The following is a 23,679-nucleotide window of genomic DNA, read 5'->3' as shown; positions in this document are numbered from 1 at the left end:
AGCTGGTGACACTGGAGCTCAGATCCTAGCCATTTATTGTGGCCATTGAATAAAGTAGCCATTTCAGGAGTAGCAACATTTCTCTTTAAGAAAACCTAGGTCCTGTGCTTACAAAGTAAGTACAATGGTGGTGCCGATCTATGAAGTGTGTGTGTGAAGATAGATGATTCTCCATTTGCCACGAGCCATGATCCAAAGAGAGGCTGACCTTTCTACAGAAATGGACAAGGATTAGAGGTCAGAGATTTTGTTTAAGTGGGCCACCTTTGAAGTCTTTAAGTTTCAGGAGATAAAAAGAGGTGCTCATAGGCCTCTCTTCCGGGCCTTGCCTTTGATTCTCAGACAAGGATATAAGAAATAAGATCATTGTATCAGAACACAAATTTTCATTTCCAGGAATTTCTGAAGTGCCTTATTTCTCTCTACATTTGAGGCAAATCTAGGGGATTTAACCTTTTCCTATCTTCTGCTTATTTATAGAATTGATTGACATAGCTCACTACATAATTCTCTTTACTCCCCACACACCCTTTCTCTCTCATCATAGTATATTAAGATGATCAATACTTATTTGCTGTTTATTTAGTAATGAATGTGCAAGACTTCATGGTGTAAGTTTTATATATATTAAATAATGTAATTCTTATAGCTTAATGAGGATGAAAATAAAGCTCAGAGAAGACTAATAACCTGAACAAAGTCACACAGTTAAAAGAAAAAAAAGCAAGATTAATATGGCCATTGTGAAAAGCATTGTGAAGTTACTTCAAAAAATAAAAATAGTACTAGCTACCATATGATTCAGTATTTCCACTACGCATTAAAGAAAATAAAATTATTAAGTCAAAAATACCTGTTTTCCTACATTTATTGTAACACTATTCAAAATAGCCAAGAGATGATATCGCCCTAAGTGTCCATCAGTAAATGAATGTGTGAAGAAAACGTAATACATAAAATCTACAAAATATTATTTAGTTATATAAAATATACTTCTGTCATATTTGTGGCAATATGGATGAATCGGGAGGACATTACATTAACTGAAATAGAGAAGGTAAATATTAAGTGATCACACCCATTCATAGACTCTAAAAATTTTAATATAAAATAATATAATAATTAATATAAAATAGTTGAATAGTGGTTACTAAAAAGTGAAGAGGGCAAAGGTACTAAGGAACAATGGGACAGAATGGTCAGTAGGAATGAAGCTACAGTTAGGATAGATAGGAGATATGTTCTCCTGCAGAGTAGGTTGATATGCTTCATAACACTTTATTGAACTTTACAAAATAGCTAGAAAAAAGCTTGTGAAATGTTCTAACCACCAAGAAATAACAAAAATTTTCAGGTGATAGATATAGTAAAGACCCTGATTTAGTTATTATATAATATATTAAGATATCATGTCATGATATGCATAACTATGTCTTTATTAAAAAACAGAAATTTAATCCCGGCATGGTGGAGCATGTCTGTAATCTCAGTACTTGGGAGGCTGAGCAGGTGGATCACAAGTTCAAAGTCAGCCTCAGCTATTTAGTGAGGCTCTCAGTAACTTAATGAGACACTGTATCAAGATAAAAAATAATAAATAAATAAATAAATATAAATAAATAAATATGGCTAGGGTATATTTCAGAGGAAGAACACCCCGGGTTTTAGTCCTCATTGTACCCTAAAAAAAACACAGAAATTAAAAAATACAAGAGAGAAACCTGGTGAAGGAAAAGTTTGCAGGCTTTGTTTGTTCTTTTGTTTTCTCTGTAGAGATAAAAGCATTGAATTGGGACCCACACAGAGGACATAGAAGGGCAGATTTGTGTGGTTTATCTGGGGATTGAAGGGTGAATAAAAAGGGTTCTTTGACTTCTGTATGGCATCCTGTCGCACCAACAAAGAATACATTATTTGAGGCAGAAACTCTACTTACCTAGCATTAAAGAATAAGGACTCACTAGGGTCTTCTCTATGTTCTCCCTCCAGAATCCCCACCCTATGTGAGAGGAATATTGATGAACAGCAGTTATACACACTTGGATAAAGAAAGGAAATCCTTGCATTCTTTTCCATTTTCAATTTCCATTTTCCATATGAGGAGTTTGGGACCCAGAGGATTCAGGAGACTATTCAAAGTTCATTCAGTGCAAAATGAAACCTCATGTCATCAGCTCTAAGAGCAAGGACCCCTCCTTTACAACACTGCAATGCAAAGTTGTATCCCTTAGAACCCCCCATGACACAGAAGGTACATTTATATAAACATTAAAAAGTAATGTCTGCAGAGTCCACACCAATCCATCTTTTAAATCTTGTGTTTTGTGGCATTATAATGGGAACTTGCTTCGCAGAAAGCTCTCCATAGATGCTATTACCCCGCACGGCGGCTTTGGAAAGTGGGCTGAGGAAGCTGTGAGTTTGTACAACAGCACATGTTTCTGTGAGTTATAATATGTCGGGGGCCCTGTGTTAACGATCAGAGAACCTATTCAGCTCCTTTAAGGTTAATCAACTCAGCATTTGTGCCAGGTGTAATGCCTAATTAAAATGATGGACGGGCGGAGACTGCCTCCAGACAGAGAACGGAAGTGGCACAAAGAGGGAGCGCTGGTGCCATATTGGTTTGGAAAATCAATAAGAGGAGCTCATTTTATCCCGGTGTTATCTGTACATTTGCTATTCCGTGGCTCATTTGACAATGCGCCAACTGGCTGAAGAGTCAGCTCGGTGGGGCCCCGTTTCTCAGCATTTGAAGATGTTTTGGTTGGAGAAAGCCCAGCAATAGGCCAGGATGTCTCTGGAGGGAACCCGAGAGAGCAAAGTGTGGCCAAAGGAAGCCAGGAAATTATCCTCAGTTCTTCTTTGAATCACCAAAGCTAAAAGTTGAGAAGGCACTAAAAGAGATGCCAGAATAAGAATGGAGATATCTGAATTCTAGCCTTAGTTCTGAGACTAAATCGATTCTTAACCATGGAGAGAGATAATCGGCCTTCAGTTTCAATATCTGCTAATATAGAAAGTCCTAACTTTGACTGCCTTGCCAATTGTGTCATGTTATTGTGAAGGTTAGAAGAAATTTGAATTTGAACATGGAAATAATCTGTGACTACATATAAACTTAAAACATATTTAAGTGTGCACATATATCTCATTTTACATCTGTATTTTACTTATATTCACTAGTTTATTTAATAAATATTTACAGGAAATTTGCTATATGCTCAGCACTATTTTGAAGACTAAGAATGCAGAAAGAAAAGACAATTGACTGCTCTCCAAGAAAGCTGCTAATGGTCTAATGAGAGGAAAGTGTCTCACCAATACTTAGTTATGATCCGCTTAGGTATGGTGAAACTTCCTCATCCCACTTTTTCTTAGGAACCAACTCCAAGAAAACCAACTGAAAAATCAGTTACCTAGAAAATAAAAAGGAGGGTGTTACAGGCCTATCTATCCTTATAGTAGCATATTTCACAATAGCTGAATTATGGGACCAACCTAGATTTCTATCAACAGATGAATGGTTTATAAAACTGGTATACACACAATGGAATTTTACTAAGCCATAAAGAGGAACAAAACTGTGTCCCTATCAAGAAAATGGATGTAACTAGAGAATATTATGTGGATATCAGCCAGTCTCAGTAAATGAAAGTTCTCTTTTGTTTCCTTTTATATTGGGCAGCTAGAGAGAAATTAGGAAAACTGGGAGATATCCCAGTGGAGAAATAGATGGGATTCACGAGAGGGAAGTGGGGATGAGACTTGATGAAGGAAACAGTTCCAATAATGCTATGTGCATATACCGAGTTACCAATAGCAATCAATAACATGTGTGGTGAAGGGGAGAGTGTGGTGTGACATTCTGAAGAAATACATCAAGTTCTGTATGTGTGTATGTTCCTATCACTGTAAACCTTAGCATCAAATATAAATACAATGAATCAATAAAAGTATACTTAAAAAATAAAAATAAGCATTGTAGGAAGAGAGAGAAGGAGATATAACTCAGTACTAAAACATGAGCCTAGCATGTGTGAGACTCCCAAATTCAAACTTCAGAACCAAAAAATACTATATAAATGCCATGAATTGTATTTATATTATAAATTTATATATATTATATATTATATATACACATATTGCAGCTAATCAAGGAACACACAAAAATGTAATTGTATACAAGTTTTTTTCAAGAAATAAATGGGCAATTTTACTTAAACTATGTGATGATACATGTTGCATATATGATGGTATATAAGTGTGCCACAACACCCAAAAAAGAGTTGCACCAACACAAAAAACTACTTTGATCATCATTGGGCTAAGTGAAAGAAAGAAAGAAATAAAGGAAAGAAGGAAGGAAGGAAGGAAGGAAGGAAGGAAGGAAGGAAGGAGGGAGGGAGGGAGGGAGGGAAGGAAGGAAGGAAGGAAGGAAGGAAGGAAGAGAAAGAGAAAGAAAGAAAAGATTGACACAGAAAAAAAATAGCCCTTGATAACTATAATTGTACTAAAACAATATAATGATTCAATGGTACCTCTTTCCAAAACTCCAGAGACTCCAGCTCTAGAGTGTGCTCTGCAACGTGGAGACTTTCAACATTGCCAGTGGCCAGATGCCACCAGAAATATCAACAGCACAAATCAAATAGATTCCTCAGTCAAAGTTGGCTAGGTACTAATTATTAATTTATTAATAGCCAATGTTGGTGAATACTCATTACTTTTATTAAAAGATAATTTCTTGGAAGATATAAGTATGTTCATTATTCACCACAAAGGACTGAACAACAGAAAAATACATTTCGTATTATTTAAATTTATAGCCCAATAAAAGTAATTTTCTAGCCTACCAATGAGTTGTACATTAAACTCTGAGAATTAAATGTCATGAAATTATATGAATTTTCTGCAAGATGATTATTTAATATAGCTTGAATACTTTCTCATGGGATGTGTGAATTGAGGCCTAGTATTACCCATACCACTGCAGGAGAACCACCAAGGTATACATTTTATTGAATTTCCTTTTGTACATCTCAGACTCATCCATAAATAAATGCATTATAAATCTTTTATTATATCACTACCATCTAGTAGTTGTTTTTCTGGAGATTATGGGAAAAATAAAATATCAATCAGGAAGATAGGACACATGAGGTCCCAAGGAACAAAATTAGTTCAAGTCTTGTATCTTTAACTTGTAGCCGGAAATAAATGAAATTTTGACTTATGTCACAGACAAGTTAGGAGGAGTGTAAACTTAAAAATGAATAGTTCTAAAAATAAAATTACTTACAGTGTCTATCTCAGTTCAGTTATGCTGCTATAACAAAATACTATAAACTGTGCACTTAGAATGGACATCTTGGACCGAGGCACTAATAGATTCTGGGTGTCCTGAGGGACCCTTTCTTGAAGCAGTGCCTTTTGTCACAGACTCAAATGGTGAAGGGCTAAAGGGTTTTTTTTATTTATGTTGGCACTAATTCCATTCTTGAGGATTCTTCCCTTCTGACCTAATCACCTTCCATAAGCTCTACATCCTAATGCAATCGCTTTAAGGGTGAGGATTTTAATGCTCAACTTTAGTGTGTGTATATATATATATATATTTTTTTTTTGGGGGGGGGACCTAGGAACATTCTACTTCTAAGCCACACCCTCAATCTTATTTTTTTTTTTATGTTGAAACAGGGTCTTACTAAGTTATTTCACTGAATCGCTGAGGCCTTGAACCTGCAATCCATTTGTCCCCAGTTCCCAAGCATTGAGATTAGAGGTGTGTACTACCATGCTTGGCCTATTTTACTTTATTTTTAAACAAGGTCTCAAGTTACTGCATACTTATGACCTTGAACTTGTGACCCACCTGTCTCAACCTTCCAAGTACTGTACTGGGCCAACACATGACTTTTAAGTGGGACACAAACATTCAAACCACAGAATGGTACCTGGTAATTCCTGGACCCAGACATCAAATCCTCAAGTGTGATTTCAGTTCTATTTCTCTTAACCTAAGTTTTATGACACTACAATTAGTACATAAAGCTGACAGCTGTTAACAAAGAAACAAAAGGAAAGACTCGTTTTAAAAAAGGACATTATTTGTCATAAATAGAAAGGAACAAAGGAGATACCTAGAAAAGTTGGTATGGACAACAGGTCAGAATTCGCATTCTAGCCAGGCGTGGTGGCACACACTTGTAATCCCAGCATTCGGGAGGCTGAGACCTGGAGGATCGCTGTTCGCTGACAGCCTCTGCTACTTAGTGAGGCCCTCTGCAACTCAGTGAGACCCGTTTTCAAAATAAAGAATAAAAAATAGGGCAGGGGGTGTAGCTTGGAGGTCAAAAGCCCCTGGGTTCCATCTCCAGACCCACAAAAAAAAAAAAAAAAAAAAAAGAATTCGCATTCTTGGTAAGAATGGAAAAAATACATAAGAGAAACCAAATTGATTTAAATTTTTTTTAAAAAATGCATTGTTGTGATGGATTTAGATATGAAAAGAAAAAGAACCCAACATGATTATATGATGGGTGAGGATGTCATTTGCAACTGATGGGAGAAAGCATGCAAGAATATATAATGGTCTCATTTTGTACCTAGTATCTGGCTGTCTAAATATTCATATGTTTGGGGTTATATTTAGAATTATTTTTAATATTCTACTAGTATATTGTACTTATATATCAAAGCAAAATTCAAAGTGCTACTAACATACATGCATACAGAACTTTATGTATTTCATTCTGCACCACACCTGTACTACGCTCTCTCCCTCTACATATTAGTGATATTGGTAGTGATATTTATATAGAGACATAATATTATTTGAACTGTTTCCTTCTTCAATTCTCCTTTTTCCCTAGCTACATCTCTCACCCAATCACTTCCCACTATTCTACTGGTCTCTCTCTTCATTTAGGTTTTCTTTTATATTTTGTCTCTAGCTTCCACATATGAAAGAAGACATCTGAACCTTGCATAATGAAGAACAGGTGTAGTGAAAGTGGTAGAATTTAAGTCAAATTGAATATTAAAGGTCCTAAAACTTTGGAAATGCTACGTATCGCCTGTGTGGTGGTAATTACTGCTGATGTGAAGCCCAAATTGACTAAGAATTGCTCAAACACCTAATTATACACCTCATTCTTTCTTTGATGCTACAATTTTTATCCAGAAAAGCATATTTTTTTCTGATTGTGTTCGAACAAGTAAAAAGTGTAAAAGTAAATAGAGGAAAAGAAAGAAGATATAACCAGCATCACCATTTTTTGTAACAAAACAAAAATAAAAGCAAAAAAAAAAAAAAACTCTGAGACTAAGCAGTGAACTTTATCAAGTGCCTCTTATGTGTCAGACACCAAAACGACACATCACTAATGTATCCCAGCAGGCATGTTGTATTTGAAAGAAGAAGACACCTGTGTCCAGTACATTCCTAGCGATGGCCCTCTTCTGTTGACTTCTGAACTTTTTGAGAGAAATAAATTAACTTCTTAAGCCAGTGTATTTTGGAATGCTTTGCTCTAGTATAACACAGCGGCTTTTAGAAATTTGGTTCCAAGACCTGATTTGTAAGGACTTGCATGGTCTTCATTTGTCTTAAGTAGCTAATATTAGTTTTGAAATAGAATTATCTTGTATTCCTAAAGAAATACATAGTTTCTCTTTAAGAAAAGTGAAGCAATGTTTCAGACAAGCATTTTAAGTTTATCTATTACAGTCAGTCATGGTGGCACACATTTGTAATTCCCGTACTTGAACTGCTAACATAGGAGGATTACAGGTTCAAGACCAGCCTCAGCAACTTAGTGAGAACTTGTTTCTACATAATTTTTTTTTTAAGTTTGGTGGTATAGTTCAGATGTAAAATGCTCTTGGGCTCAATCTCCAGTACCAAAAGCAAAACAGATCAAAAAAACAAAACAAAACAAAAAAACTTATCAGTGTCCTTTGCTGTACAGAAGCTCCACAGTTTCATGCAATCTCATGTATTGATTTGCCTTTTGGTTTGTTGTGCTTTGGGGGGTCTAGTTTAGAAAGTTTTTATCTGTGCCTATGTGTTGCAGTGTAGGACCTATGCCCTCATCAAGGAGTCTCAAGGTCTCTGTTCTAATTTCCAATTCTTTGATCCATCTTGAATTAACTCTTACGCAGGGTGAGAAAGTGGGATTAATTTCCAATTTTCTGCATATGGTTAACCAGTTTTGCCAACACCAATTGTTGAAAAGGCTATCTTTTTTCCAGTGTATGTTTTTGGCCCCTTTGTCAAAAATCAGTTGGCTGTAAGTCTGTGGACTTGTTTCTGGGTCTTCTATTCTGCTCCATTGGTCTACGTATCTGTTTTTGTACCAGTACCATGCTGTTTTTATTACAATGGCTTTGCAGTATAATTTAAAGTCAGGTATTGTAATTTCACCTGCATGGTTTTTATTGTTGAGAACTACTTTGGCTATTCTGGGCTTTTTGTTGTTCCAAATGAATTTATGGACTGATTTTTCTATGTCTGTGAGGGATGATATTGGCAATTTAATGTGCATTCTGTTGAATCTATAGATCACTTTTGGAAGGATGGCCATTTTTATTGTTGGTAGGATTGCAAATGAGTCCAACCACTTTGGAAAACAGTATGGAGAATTCTCAAAAGAGTGGGAACAAATCTACCATTTGACCCAGCAATACCACTTCTGGGTATCTACACAAAAGGAAGGAAACCAAACTACCAAACTAATGCATGTGTATCTATGTTCATAGCTGCACAATTCACCATAGACAAACTATGGAATCAGCCAAGATGTCCATCAACAAATGAATGGTTTACAAAACTGTGGGATAGGTACACAATGGAATTTTACTCAGCCATTTAAAAAAAAAAAACACAATTGCAGCATTTACAGGGAAATGGGTGGATCTTGACATTATGCTAAGTGAGATTAGTCAGTCACAAAACGTAGGGAACCAGATGCTTTCCCTAATATGTGAAAGCTAAGGTGAAAGGGGTCATAGGAGGAACTCCAGGTGAAAAAGGAAACCCTATAGAGGAGCAAATAAGGCAACCTAACTGTGGGGATGGGAGGAGGGGAGAAGGAAGCTCTTTAAAGCGCACAATGTACTTATTCATACCATAGTCAACCACTAAACGAAGCATGAGAGGGAGGGATGGGGAGGGTGTGGGGTGGGGACTGAGAGGGTCTGGCTTGGTGATGGGTGCATTTATGTCTACACAAGTTTTTTGCTTCATCATGATGTATAAATACAATGCACCAATTAAAAATTTAAAAAAAAACTTCTCTATTGTACAACATTGAGAAAAACAGCAACACAACAGGGCATCAAACTTTCTGAGTAACAGGACTAGAAATCATTTGGTAAAGGAAAAACTGAGTCTCAGATCGATGTCACTTTCGATACACCTGTTTTCAATTTTATACAAATACTGTAGAAAAAATGCCTAGCACCTTGGACATCAAATAAATATAATTTTTATTCTACCCTATAATCTTTTGTTCTAGAACCTTTATAAAACACAGTTTGAGATTCTTATGCCACAATTATTAAGCGGCAATAAAGTGTAGCTGAATTGGTGGGTTGTGGAGTGTTTGAGTCAAATGCAGCAAAGGCTCTAGAAAGGCCTGGGCTGCCTGCAATGATTTCTATGGTTTTGACCCCAGCTTTGTTTATCGTTCTGGAAGAATCTAAGAAAAGAATGAAAAACATCAAGGTACAGTCACTATCTTGAATGTTTTAGCAGACATGATTAATAATAAAAATTAGTTAGAGTGAATCTGTAGATACTGTAGATAGCTAGAGCCTGCACTTACTCATGAGTTTGGTGAGCATGGGAGAAGGAATAATTAACATTAACAGGTATATTTGAGGAAGTTTCAGATTAAATACATCATCTTGATGTGGCAGAGACTAAAGACTAAGGTGGAGCTCAATATAGATTGAAAACACCCAATCTAAGCAAGTCCTACCTGTGTGAACTCTTTCAGAATTAGCAAACATCCCTTTTTGCCCATGATGACTTGATCATGATCCACGGCATGATTATAGTATGACAAGAAAAGCCTGTGACATTTTACAAATCTGAGATTTGATTGAAATTAATGAGGTACCCCTTTTCATTCTGGGGTTATGCTAGTTTTGAGACCTAGTGATAAGGACACAGTTTTGTAGATGACATGAGAGAGATTTTAATACTCTTGCCACCAGGTTTTCCAAATTGAAGACAATACTATTGTTTCAGACTGTGCTGTTGCTGAAGTAAAAGTCAAGGGCAGTGAAGGAAAGCAGCACCCCGTTTTCTGTCTATGTCTTTCTGTTAATGTTTCAAAGCAAATGACATGAAAAATCCTCTGTAATGGTGATGAGCAGATTTTTCCATTTGCAGATGATGACCACATGCACTGAGAGCTGGGCCATTCTTTATTTATGCTCAACCGGGTTTCTGCAAATAGAGAAATCGGCTAATTATCTACAAATTTTCATTCTTTATCTCCATAGAATTTTAATGAACAGGAATTGCCATTTGCTCATTCAGATCTGTGAACAGGGAACAGTCTCTCCCTTTGGTGATTTCTCTCCCTTTCCAGTTCTCAGGCCTGATAACATTAGGAGAAATAAAATTCTGGCTGGTCATTTTCTTGACCACTTACTTATTTTTTTTTCCTTTCCAAACCTCAGTCTTCTGAATTGTAAGGTTTCTTCCTCTAAATTGTGAGGATGAAATGAAATATTTGGAAAGTTTCCTTTGCTGTGCAGTCTCATAGACCTGCTTCTCTGTGAAGTCATGGTTTGGGTTTAATTGGGTTGTACTTCTCACAGAGTAATCAAATCAAATCAACAAATACCCATTGAGGACAGCTATTACAAGGCAGTGTGCTTGACAAAAATGCCCCTTTACTAATTTCTGGCCTGAAATCTACAGACCCTAGAAATATTTGGCACAAGGGTATGACTTCTATGCTGCTAAATAATCATCATCATTATCAGTAACAAGAGCTGATTATTATACCAAAATGTCTCTAGAATCTGTCTCTTTCTCCATTACAACATTCATTGTCTTGGTTCAGGCCATCACTGTGTATCTCCCAGAGCATGTTATTTCTTCTATCTATTTTTTCCAGCCCCAGACTCTTAGTCCTTTTCCACTTTGTCCTTTCCATAGTGGCTGAATATTTATCATAAAGTCTTCAAGCTCTTCAACTTACAACCTGGTTACATCTGGATAAACCCAGCATAAGCTGAAAACACTCTAAGTTGAAATGGATTCAGTATACCTCACCTACTGAAAAACATATCTTAGCAACACTGTACACTGTAGAATATTGGTTATTTGCCATTAATGAGTGTGGGAGTGTTGAACTGAGAGCTGTGACTCATAGCTGTTGCTCAGAGGGGCAAGAGAGTGTGGTATTACTTATTGCTAGCCTGGAAAAAAATTTAAATTTTAAGGTGTAGTTTTTACTGAATGTGTCTCATTTTCACACCATTCTAAAGTCCAAGTCAAGATATCAAAAGATGGGGACTATCTGTACAAATCTTATTTTTCTCCCTTCTCAGCCAAGAAGAGTTCAATGCTTTCCTTTATCAGCTGCAAATTAAGAGAATACATCGTTCCCATTTAAAGAGTAAACAGTATTTCTGTGGACCACCCATGAAGATTTCAATTACTTTCATTATAATATTACTCAAGCATGAGTCTAGGCATATTCTTTCTAAAGTAGTGCTTGTGCATCTCTACCACCAAATCAACTTATTAATGAAACACAAACAGCATAATGAAACCACAAGAAAAAATGAATATCAATAGTGTAGTTATTTCTTCTGTAATCCCATAATTAACACATAGAATTTAATAGTAAAAGGAAGATGTTGTGTGTGAAGCTCTACTTTATTATAAGACTGTATTTTAGGTTATAATATGATAGAGTGCATCTTTACTATTCTTTTAGCTTTTATTTTTTTAAACCTTAGAATTAGAATTAATGTCCAGTTCTTTTGATGAACTAAATACATGCAATAGAATCATCACATTTTTTTGTTGCTACCTTGGAAAGCATACATCTTGATGAAGCTCAGGGTGATAGAGGCATACATGCACACAGCACCCAATGAGCCCTCCCCCAGCTCCCACCCCATTATCAGCATAGTGATTGACTTAGGTAATGCACATCATGGCTATTGAGGTATTTCTCTCATCTCCCTCACTTTGGTCATATACTCATCTAAGGTTTCTCCTCGTTTTTCTTGAATTTCTCCTTATTGCCCATTTTCTCCCTGGCTTCTGCATATTAGGGAGATCATCCAACTTTTCACTATCTTTTTTTTTTTTTTTAATACTGGGGATAGAACACAGAGGCATTGTACCTCTAAGCTACATCCCCAGTCCTATTTTTATTCTTTATTTTGAAGAAAGTTCTTACTAATTTGCAGAGTAAGTAGCTGAAGCTATTTGCAAACCTGCAATCCTTCTGTCTCAGCCTCCCAGGTACTGGGATTACAAGTGTGCGTCACCACACCTTGCCAACTTTTCACTTCTGTGGCTGACTAATCTTGCTTAGAATAATACTCTACAGTTCCATCTATTTTCTTGCAATTGTTGTAATTTTGTTATTCTTCATGGCTGAATACAATTCCACTGGATACATATTCCATAGTTTTGTAATCTACTCATCTATTGATGGACATTTTGGCTGTTCCATAGTTTGGCAATTGTGAATTGTGCAGGTATAAATATAGATATGCATAAACTACTCTGCTGGTTTGGTTTCCATTCTTTAAGGTAGATACCCAGAAGTGTTATAACTGGGTCATATGGTAGGCAAAAAATATTAAAATGAGGATCAATACATGATATTGCATTTAACTGATGACCTTCTGTGCAGAAAAGAAAACTATCAAGAACGTCAACAGAGAGTTGAAAGAATGGAATAATCTTTTTGCCAACTATTCCGATGATAGAGAACTAATATCTAGAATACACAGAGAACCAAAAAACACCATCAGAAAACAACCCAATCAAAAATAGGCAAATGAATTAAGTATGCACTTCACAAAAGAATATAATTGGCAAATAAATGTATAAAAAATTCAACATCATTAGCAACAAGAGAAATGCAATCAAAACTACCCTGAATTTTCACCTTACCCCAATTATAATGGTAATCATTAAAAACACAAGCAATACCAAATACTGGCAAGGATGTGGAGAAGTTGGAACTTGAATGCATTGCGGTAGGATTGCAAATTGATGCCACTTCTTTGGAAAACAGCGCGGATGATCCTCAGAATAGAAATGAACCTACCATCACATTTTTAAACTTATATTTTATAAATAAAAATTATTATTGATAGAATATTTACTACCTGCTATGATCTGAAAGTTTGTGTTCTTTCAGAAGTTAATAATGAAATCCTATTCCTCAAGGTGATAGCTAAGAGATGAGGGTTTTGTGAGGTGTATAGATCAGAATTATGGAGCCCTCATGAAGGGAATTGGTACCCTTATGTAACGTGGTGGGGGGGGAGGTGTAATTACGCATTACACAGTATGAAGTCTCAGTTACAGAATGGAGAGTTGATGTTCAAGACACTGAAAGATTTAATGTTTGGAGAAGAATCCACTCTATAGTTCATAGATGAAGCTTCCTGTTAATGACCTTCAAACTATATGAAGATTTAAAACACTATAAAAGTTAAATATCACTGATGATCAATGTCCCAATCCGGTACAGATTATCTCCTATTAAAACACCATCTATTTCTTCATAGCATTATTCAGAAATATGATTCTTTAGGTGGCTAGATCATCTATTTGACTCCTTTCTACAAAGCAGGAAGCTCCAAGACAAAAGGGCCTACAATTCAGGCTTGGTCCAAATTTATTCTAATTTCAAACATAGTACCTATGAGATAGGTCTTCCATAAATGTTGCATAAGACCTGAAGCAGGTTTTCTCTGGTTGACAATGGAGTGGGAGATCCATCCCTTCTTTTCTCTTCTTCAGTAGTCCCTGGAGTAGCTTGGCACAATTAATAATATAGAAAATATTGTCTTTTTGGGAAAAAATCTTGTGACCTCATTTTTTCATTCTTTGTTGGCAAATTGAAGGAAATAATGAGCAACCAATTAGGTTAAGAATGAACTAATGTATGACAATGAGCATGAACGTAGTTTTTAACTCGAATCACTGTGTATCCGTACTTGCATATAAAACAAGGACATAGGCATTACTCCAATTCCCCTAATATCTGAAATGGAATCCTGGACTTACTGAGTTGGGCCAAAGGTAATTGCTTTAATGTGCATTAAAGACATTCATGACTTCTCTTGAGGGCTCTGGTTTAATCAAAGAAGCTCAAGTTCAAATCTAAAACAAATCACACTTCACGTGACAAAACACTAGTTCAATTTTACTTTCTGAAGTTTTCATTTCCACTTTCTTTGGGCCTTCTGGTGCTGCCAGCCCCAGAATATCATTCTCAATTCTTCCAATTCTTACTGACATGTATTAGAGATAAATTATGCACACAATTGACATTTTTGAGTTGAAAAGACAATCAAAAATTGCTTTCAGCTGGGCATGGTGGCTCATGCTTGTAAACCCAGTACTTGAGAGGCTGAGACAGGAGGATTGTGCATGTTTGAGGCCAGCCTCAGCTACTTAGTGAGGCTTTCGGCAGCGTACGGAGACTCTGTTTCCAAACAAAGAATAAAAAATAAGGCTGGGGTGTAGCTTGGAGGTAAAATGACCCTGAGTTTAATCCCAAGTGCCATAAAAAAATAAAAAGAAGTTGTTTTGAAACTGTATATTTAGAATCTCCAAATTTTGAGTGTGTGAAGTATTTGGAATAGAGTTAATATTAAGGAAGAAATGGAAGCAATACTTTAGAAGATAAACATAAAATCTAAAATCTGAATAACAAATATTCTAAAAGAATTATTTGTGCTGCTTTTTTGTAAAATAAATGCTACAATATAAACCAGGAACAGTGTTGCGTAACCATAATCCCAGTTAGCTGAAAGACTGAGGCAGGAGGATTGTGGATTGAAGCCCAGGTTCAACGATTTAGCAAGCCCCTCGGCAACTTATTGAGACCCTGTTTTTATTATTAATAATTTATTATTATTATTATTATTATTATTATTATTATTATTATTTTGGTGGTAGTGGGGTTCCTGGAAACCCTTCTACCTCTGGGCTACACTCCCAGACCTATTTTATACTTTTTATTTGGAAACAGGGTCTCTTAAGCCACTGAGGCTGGCTTCAAACCTGCGAGATCCTCCTGTCTCCACCTCCCAAACGCGGGGATTACAAGCATGTGCCACCACACCCGGTGACACCCTGTTTTTAAATTAAAAAAAAAAGAATTGGGCCAGGCGTGGTGGCGCACGCTTGTAATCCCAGCGCTTGGGAGGCTGAGACAGGAGGATCGCATGGGTTCGAAGCCAGCCTCAGCTACTTAGTGAGGCTCTCAGCAACTTAGTGAGACCATGTTTCCAAATAAAATATTTTTAAAAAATGGTCTGGGAGTATAGCCCGGAGGTAGAAAGCCTCTGGGTTCCACCCCCAGTACCAAAAAAAAAAAAAAAAAAAAAAGAAAAGAAAAAGAATTGGGATGTAGTTCAAGGGTAGAATACCCCTGAGTTCAATCCCAGCACCAATAAATTAAAAAAAAAAATTGAACATTTGAAAAAAGTATTATAACTAGGACTATAAAATATCTGTTTTGTGTTACACTGCCCTGATTCCAAACTCTAGCTTTAGTACTTGCTGTGTACACATTCTTTTTTTTTTTTTTTCCGGTGGTACTGGGGTTCCTGGAAACCCTACTACCTCCAGGCTACACCCCCAGACCTATATATATATATATATATATATATATATATATATATATATATATATATATATATATTTGGAAACAGGGTCTCTTAAGCCAGTGAGGCTGGTTTTGAAATTGCACGTGTGCGCCGCCACGCCTGGCAGTACAGATTCTTATACAAATAACTCAACTCCATTCAAACGCATTTTCTTATTTTTAAAATGTGGGTTTAATAGTATCTGTCTTAAGATTTCAAACTCTGGATCCAGATTACATAGCTATTTTGTTTAGTGATGTATATATTATGAAACACATATACGATTAACATTTCTAAATTTGTCTTGTATTTTTAATTACATATATCACATCAGTTTATCCTCATCAATAATCATAAACAGGAGGTATTTTTCCTATTATACAGTTGAAAGAACTAAGGATTCTATATGCAGTGAACTTGCCAGCATCACACCCAATTAGCAGAAATGAAGATTAAGCTTGGTCTTAGTAACACCAAAATTTACTCTAAATGGCCCACTGAAGAATGGAAGATAATATTTACAAGTCCCGCGGGAAGGCTTTCTCACATTACACTACTGAAGATAATCTAGGATTCATGGTGAGAAAAGGAACCATTCTTTTATGATCCCAATTTTTTTCCTAAACACTTTATTTCATCATAGTCCCTTGGTCATAATAAACTCTGAAGTGTCATACTTATGAAGGAAATAGTGTTCTTTGTAATTGCACTTTTAGGGATATCTATGACCTTCCAGGTTAATACTTAGCACATTATAATCTTCCTCTAATCAATTTTATACAGTGCTTCTGCAAGATGGACACAAGTATTGACACTTTTTATTTTGATACTGGGGATTAAACTCAGGGATGTTCTATCTCTGAGTTATATCTCCATTCCTATTTTTTTTTTAAACAGGGTCTTGATAAGTTACTGAGGGCCTTGCTAAATTGCTGAGGCTGGTCTAGAACCTGTGATCCTCCTGACTCAACCTCCCAAATACTAAAATTACAGGCATGCATTGTCATGCCCAGCTCCTACTGACATTTTATTTTATTTTTGTGTGGTACTGGGATGGAACCCAGGGGCTTTTCTATCTCCTAGTTATACTCCCAGACCTATTTTATATTTTATTTGGAAACAGGGTCTCACTAAGTTGCTGAGAACCTCACTAAGTAGCTGAGGCTGGCTTCGAAACTGTCTATCATCTTGTCTCAGCCTCCCAAGTCCTGGGATTAAAATAGTGCATCACTATCCCTGGTTCTATTGACATTTTAACAGGCAAAATTTTATAAGTAAAATATTCTGTCTCTAGGAACCCCAGCTAATATGTGTCAGCATTGGGATTTGAACAAACCTAATGACCTAAAAATTTAACCTTACATTTTATCCTGAAAAATAGGTAAATGATAATCAAGCCTGATATTAAACGTTTAGCATACTTCCTGAGAAACTTTGGAGGAAATATAACATTCAGCAAAGCAGGTGGGTGATCAAATCGAGTCCTCCCTCTCTCTTTCCTGACTCCAGCTTGCCATGGACAAAATAGAAATAATTAAGTGTCAATAACTAAAGTTTATTCCTGGCAAACAGCTGATGAGCATTTTCAGAGGCTCCTGTTTTTTGACCTTTACGTGCCCTAGACAATGACGGAATCTTGTTGAAAGCTCTTTAAGCTGAAATTAATTTATGCTCGACAGTGATTAAAAGAGAAAGTGAGAAGGGGATGGAAATTAACAAATCCATCTTTATTGCTGAGATCCTATTATGATTATAAGAAGGAAAAATCAACGTGGCGGGTGCCAGCTGCAATCTGGTAAGGAGTTTAAACAGCCCGTCCCGCTTGGGAAATGTCCTTGGCTGGACAGATTTATCTGTCACTGAGGCTCTCGGAGAGAAGGGTTTATTTATCAGGGACTGGGATGCTGAGATCCTTGACTTGCTTTTGGAAGATGAGGCTGGTACCAAAGAGATAGCTACTGGAGGGACAGGCCAGGGAACTTGACGAATGAGGCCTCTCGCAAACATGATTCTGCTGGTGAACGAACAGAGATGACTAAATTTTCATACCCTTGATGTCTGTTGAGCCAGTCTCTTTCTTACACACTTTTAAGTTCTAATATACTTGTTCTTGTAATTCATCATGATTCCCCTGATAAGACTCTGAGACAAAGGACCTTATCTCACACCTTTTTCAATCTACCATAGACTTGGACGGAGGATCATGCATGTTGAGGCTAAGCAAACACTGAAGAAGATACAACTACTTCTTCCCCATTCAGTGTGTTGTGTGTGTGTGTGTGTGTGTGTGTGTGTGTGTGTGTGTGTGTGTGTGACTGGAGATAGAAACCAGGAACTCCACCCCAGCTCTGTTTTTTTTTTTTTTTTAATTTTGTTTTGAAACAAGGTCTTGCTAGATTGCTGAGAGTCTAGCTACATAGCTGCATCACTGAGTCTATGCTTGAATGATCCTCCTGTGTCAGCCTTCCAAGTACTGGGATTATAGGCTTGCAGCACTGTACCCATTTCCTCATTCACTTTCAAAAATAATACAGGCTATGCAACTCCTGTGCATACTTCTAAGTATAAAGATCTTAATAGGACAATGTCTCTGTCTTCCCAGAGCCAACTGGAGAGGCCAAGACTCATTTCCTCTTAAAACTAAACTCAGATTTTAGCAGAAGACAATCCTAGACTCATGCTATTTCAAGAGAACTAGCATGTACTGAGAACTTTCTATACGCCATACATTTGACATATCATTTTTCCTTTAATGCTGGTAAACAATGGTAGTATTCTTTTTTTTTTAATTTACAGTTAAGTAAATGAAGGGTCCAGAAGTGAAGTGACTTCCTCTGGGGCTCATAAGAATGGCTGGAGCCAGCAAATCAGCAACCAGCCCTCTTGTAGAGTAAGGATAGTTCCTCTTCATTGCTCTCACCACAGCAAAGAAAAAAGTTTAAGAAGATACCAGATGGAAGTAGGTTTGGGCTCAACTTCTTGTAGTGATACAACCTAGGGTAAATCACTACTGCTGTCAGGGTATTGATTTTCTCATCTGTAGAAGAAAAAGTAAGATATCCTGCCAGTTCTGTTCATGAGTTATTCTGAATTTAAGAAGAGACAGCATAAGCAAAAGTACTTTTCAGGTATGAGCTTTTATTACATAGCACAGCCTCAACCGATACAAGAACCTCCTCTATAATTGGGCTTACAGTATCTCATAATCACTTATACTTGAGGAAAACACAACTGACAGCAATATATCACCTCATGTAAGAATGTAGCTCAGGGGACTGATACATAAGCTGGGATTTCACCATTTTGATTTAGTTATCAATGGACCCATTTAAAAAGAGAAAACTGCTTTATTTCAAAGCAGGAAAAACCCATGAGTTTAATATCAGAAAACAATAATAAATGTTATAATAACATAAGTTTTTGTTTTATTTTTCCTCCAGTTTCATGGAGATTAATATTGACAAAAGGATAAAAGGACTTTTTATTGCACCCTATGGGTGAACTTGCACCACTGTGACAATGCAGAGTCACAGTGGTTGCCCTGGAAGGAACTTTAAGGTTAGAGTGAAGCGAAAGCTTTCCTAATGCCTCCTAGTGCCTCACCACACTGGACCCCAATAGGTGGATTTCTCTCCTTTAAGGTTATAATAAAATGATAAGAAATTGACTCCTCCAAGTGTTAATGATACATCAAAGACTGCTTAATTGCTAAGAGTTCACCCCCAACTCTGTTTCATAGATGGATGCTTCAGACATAATTCAATCACAATGATGTCTTATGCAGGGGACTGAAAGAAATGAGCAGTCTATTGCCTGCAATAGAGCTGTGCTGCAAGGTTTGAAGAAGTTTTATGCAGGAAATGAAGGCAGGATGCCACCACCAAGCAATTATTTAATATTTGTAGCAGTGCAAGTCCCTATTGCCCTGAGGGGAAGTAGAGTTGGAACATGTGGCACAATATTGAAGCCCAGGAAGTACAGTGTTCTCCTACTTGCTCACTTTCTTTAAAAATATTGAGTTTAGAGTCTGGGTGCTCAGAAATTTCTGATCATAATGAAAACAAGAAGAAGGAAGAGAAGGAGCAAGAGAAGAGGAGAAAGGAAAGAAAGGAGAGAGAGAGAGAGAGAGAGAGAGAGAGAGAAGAAATTGGTCATTTGACACAGTAACAAAACTTTTCTAGAGGCATATTAGTGTAGATAGCAATAACTACATGGGAAGAAATTATTCATGTGAATTTTTGAATGCACAATGATCACTCATTCAAGTGAGCATAGTTGGAGAAACTTTTGAACTCTAACTCAGGTTAGCAACTTCTCCTTCCTTAAAGGGAAGCCATAGAATTAAGATGAAAACCATCACACATGTAATGTTGTAGGTTAGGGAGAAGGAACAAAAGGTTGCTTCCCTGCAGTACTGTGATTGTTCTCCACACCTGGTCAGACACGTTCAGTGAATTCACATTGACACAAATAAGATATTCCATGCTGTGTTTCATAAAACAAGAATTTCCCAAATATCACAGAAGTTATCAGAAGAAAAGTACTATGGTGGAAAATGTTCTTTGAAATCATGAAGTTAAATATTTTGCTAGAATTATTTATTGTAGAACTTCTCAGAGCCCTTGATATGTTGATATGCATTATGAATCTTTAAGAGTAATATGCAAAATAATCTGGTACGTTTAACCAAAAAGCCACTTGGAATGAGGTCTTTTTGTAGATAAATATGGTAGATGATAGACTCTAGAAAATGACAATCAAAATGGTAAAATCACATGCTAGATGCAGATACATTACTGTAACCATGGATAGATATCTCAAGGCTGATCTCACATTTACGAAAGTTCTTGGTAGGTTGATTCTCCTAGGAAGCTTACTAATTTGTGATCTCAGGGAATCAAATCCTTTATCCATTGGTTTCATCCTTTCAAGGGCCTTCCCTTCTAGTCACATGGGAACAAGAGAAAGCACTCCAAGCATGCCAAGCGCAGGCCAAGAGTGGCACACATCATTTCTCTCCACATGTCACTGGGCAAAACTCTCTCAAGGTGTCCTAGATACAAGGAGGCTGGAAAATACCATCTTTCTTCTTGCCAATGAGTAAAGTGAAACATATATACCATTGTGTCATCCATGACACTCACCCTGTAGCTCTCCACAGTCTGACTTCAAAATTACCTGGCATGACCCATCTTAATGCATTTTATGTTCTGTCAATCTCCTTCTGTTTTCTCTTATATATGAAAGCTAGAGAGATATTCAGAAATAAGGGCAACATCAGATAGATGAACAGACTCCAGGGGACTCAATGAGGAATATTAGGAAAAGGAGAAGGGGGTAATAATCATTAAGAATGTAATAGTTTAAATAATGCTATTGAGGTATAAAAAACTACCAATTCCAATCTCCAAATTATGCATGGAGCGGGTGCAGGAAGTGGGAGGGCACCAAGAGCTGTGTGCAGAAATTTTTCTGACACTGTGTACCCCAATGTGACATAAAATTATAATGCATTGAATAAAAAAAAAAAAAAACTCCTGCCATGGGGGGTGGTGAACGCTTGTAATCCCTGTGCTTGGGAGATGGAGACAGGAGGATTGTGCTGGTTTGAAGCTAGCCTCTCTGGCTTAAGAGATCCTGTTTCCAAATAAAAGTATAAAATTGGTCTGGAAGTGTAGCCCAGAGGTAGAGGGTTTCCAGGAACCCCAGTAGCACACACAAAAAAAGAAATATTAAAAAAACACTCCTTATGTTTCTTGAATTTGTTACTGTCATTTATGCACAGTCTTTCCTTCTTAATCTCTCTTTTTTTTCTCCCTATGTTTGAGATAAAATTCAATCTCTGTGAGTGACTTTTTCTATTGCTATGACCAAAATACTTGACAAGAACAACTTAGCTGAAGAAAGGTTTGTCTGGCTCATGGTCTCAGGGATCAGCCCATGGTTGGCTGACTTCAAAGCTGAATAGCAGCAGGGCACAATGAAAAATAACTCTGGAACTCATGCCAGTGAGGAATCAAATGAAACAGGAAAGGATTAGGGGTAGAGACAGTCACCAAAGCCATGTCTCTGGTGACCTGTCTCCTCCAGCCATGCCCTTCCCACCTACCATCCAGTAAATCTCTTCAAATTATTAATCCATCAGGTAGATTGACTGATAAAGTTACAGGCCCTTATGATTCAATTATTACAACTCTGAAAATTGTTGTATTGCCAACATATGAACTTTTCTGGTGGACTTTTAATATCAAAACCATAACGCCATCCATCCTAACATGCCCCATCATAATGCCTCTTCTACTATGAACCTCTATCTGGTTACCCCATTATGTCTCTTCCAGAAATAAGTCCCTTCGCCTATATGTTATTTATTTTTCTATTGCATGATAGATATTGATAGAGTTATTGAAAACTCTTAACTCTCTAAATACAAAAAGGTGGTGGTATATGGAATGCTATAGAAGAATGACTAGGGTCTTGAAGGCAAGAAGGATATGATTTTAAAGTACTGACTTTATCACTTACTGGATATACTACTTTGAAAAGGTAACATCACTCTGCACTACTTTTTCACTTGAAAATTAGAGATTTAAAATTCTAAGATATTTTATTGGAAAGTTCAAATAATGAAATGCCACAATGTGTATTTTGGGTAGAAAATCACCTCTTAATGTTTATTGTTATCATTGTTTCCATTTTGGTTGTTTTGGAGTCAGACAAAGCAGTCTGTGGATTGTGATTTTGCCACTTAAAAGCAGTCTGACTTGGGTAAAATTACTTTCTACTTCTGAGTCTCAGCTCCTTCATTTGAAAAACACAGATGTAACTCTTCCTTTGAGTGAATACAAAGAAAAATGCTTATCACAATGTCTTACACATGGTAGAAAAAAGTAACCAATTAATTAATTACAACACACCACTCTCCCCATACAAGGTTTACTTATGTTTATTCACTTGATGATTCTATCTAGACAGAAAAAGGAGAAAAATAAATGAAAAGAAAGCAACTCTGTCTATTCAGCTTTTTTGTTTTATTTTTTTTAATTTTTAAATGATGCATTGTAATCATACATCATAATGGAATACAAGATGGTGGAGAAATACATGCACACATCACCCAATTAGCCCTTACCCAATCCCCATCCCATTCCCTCTTCCTTCCACCTTCTCATGCTTGGCATAGTGATTGACTTTGATAGGGGTGTTAAAGTACATCATGTGCATTAGTTAAATTTTCTCTTCCCCCTCCCATCCCCTCAGATCAACATATTTGCTCATCTATAGAATCTCTTTATCTAGAGTGCCTCCTATGACCCATTTCTTCCTAGCTTTCACATATTAGGGAGAACATCGATTTCTTATTTTTTTGTGACTGACTAATCTCACTTAGTATAATGCCCTCTAGTTCCATCCATTTCCCTGTAAACGGTGTAATTTATTCAGCTTTCTTTTGTGCCTAAGGACCTCTATCCATGAAGTTCTTCATTAATCCCTTTCTAAGTTGTCAAAGCCATAATTGAACTCCACTTTATCTTTTCTGATATGAACTTGGTCAGTGTATTAGTTAGAATTTTCATAGTTATAATCTAAAAGACTTGACCACATAATGTAGAGGAAGGAAGGATTATATATTCATTATTTTCCTTTGAGAGTTTGAGGATCAGTCGATGTGAGGTTGGTGACATGGCAGTGGCAAAAATTAGAGAAATGGGGAGCACAAGTCTTTGCTCTCTCATCATGGAGGCCAGAAGCAAGAGTCAATAGGGGTAGGAGGAATCATCCGTAATTCCTAAGGCTTCAGCC

Source organism: Muscardinus avellanarius (assembly GCF_963383645.1).
Source record: "Muscardinus avellanarius genome assembly, chromosome: 13".
Taxonomy (NCBI): domain Eukaryota; kingdom Metazoa; phylum Chordata; class Mammalia; order Rodentia; family Gliridae; genus Muscardinus; species Muscardinus avellanarius.
This window is presented reverse-complemented; position numbering follows the sequence as displayed.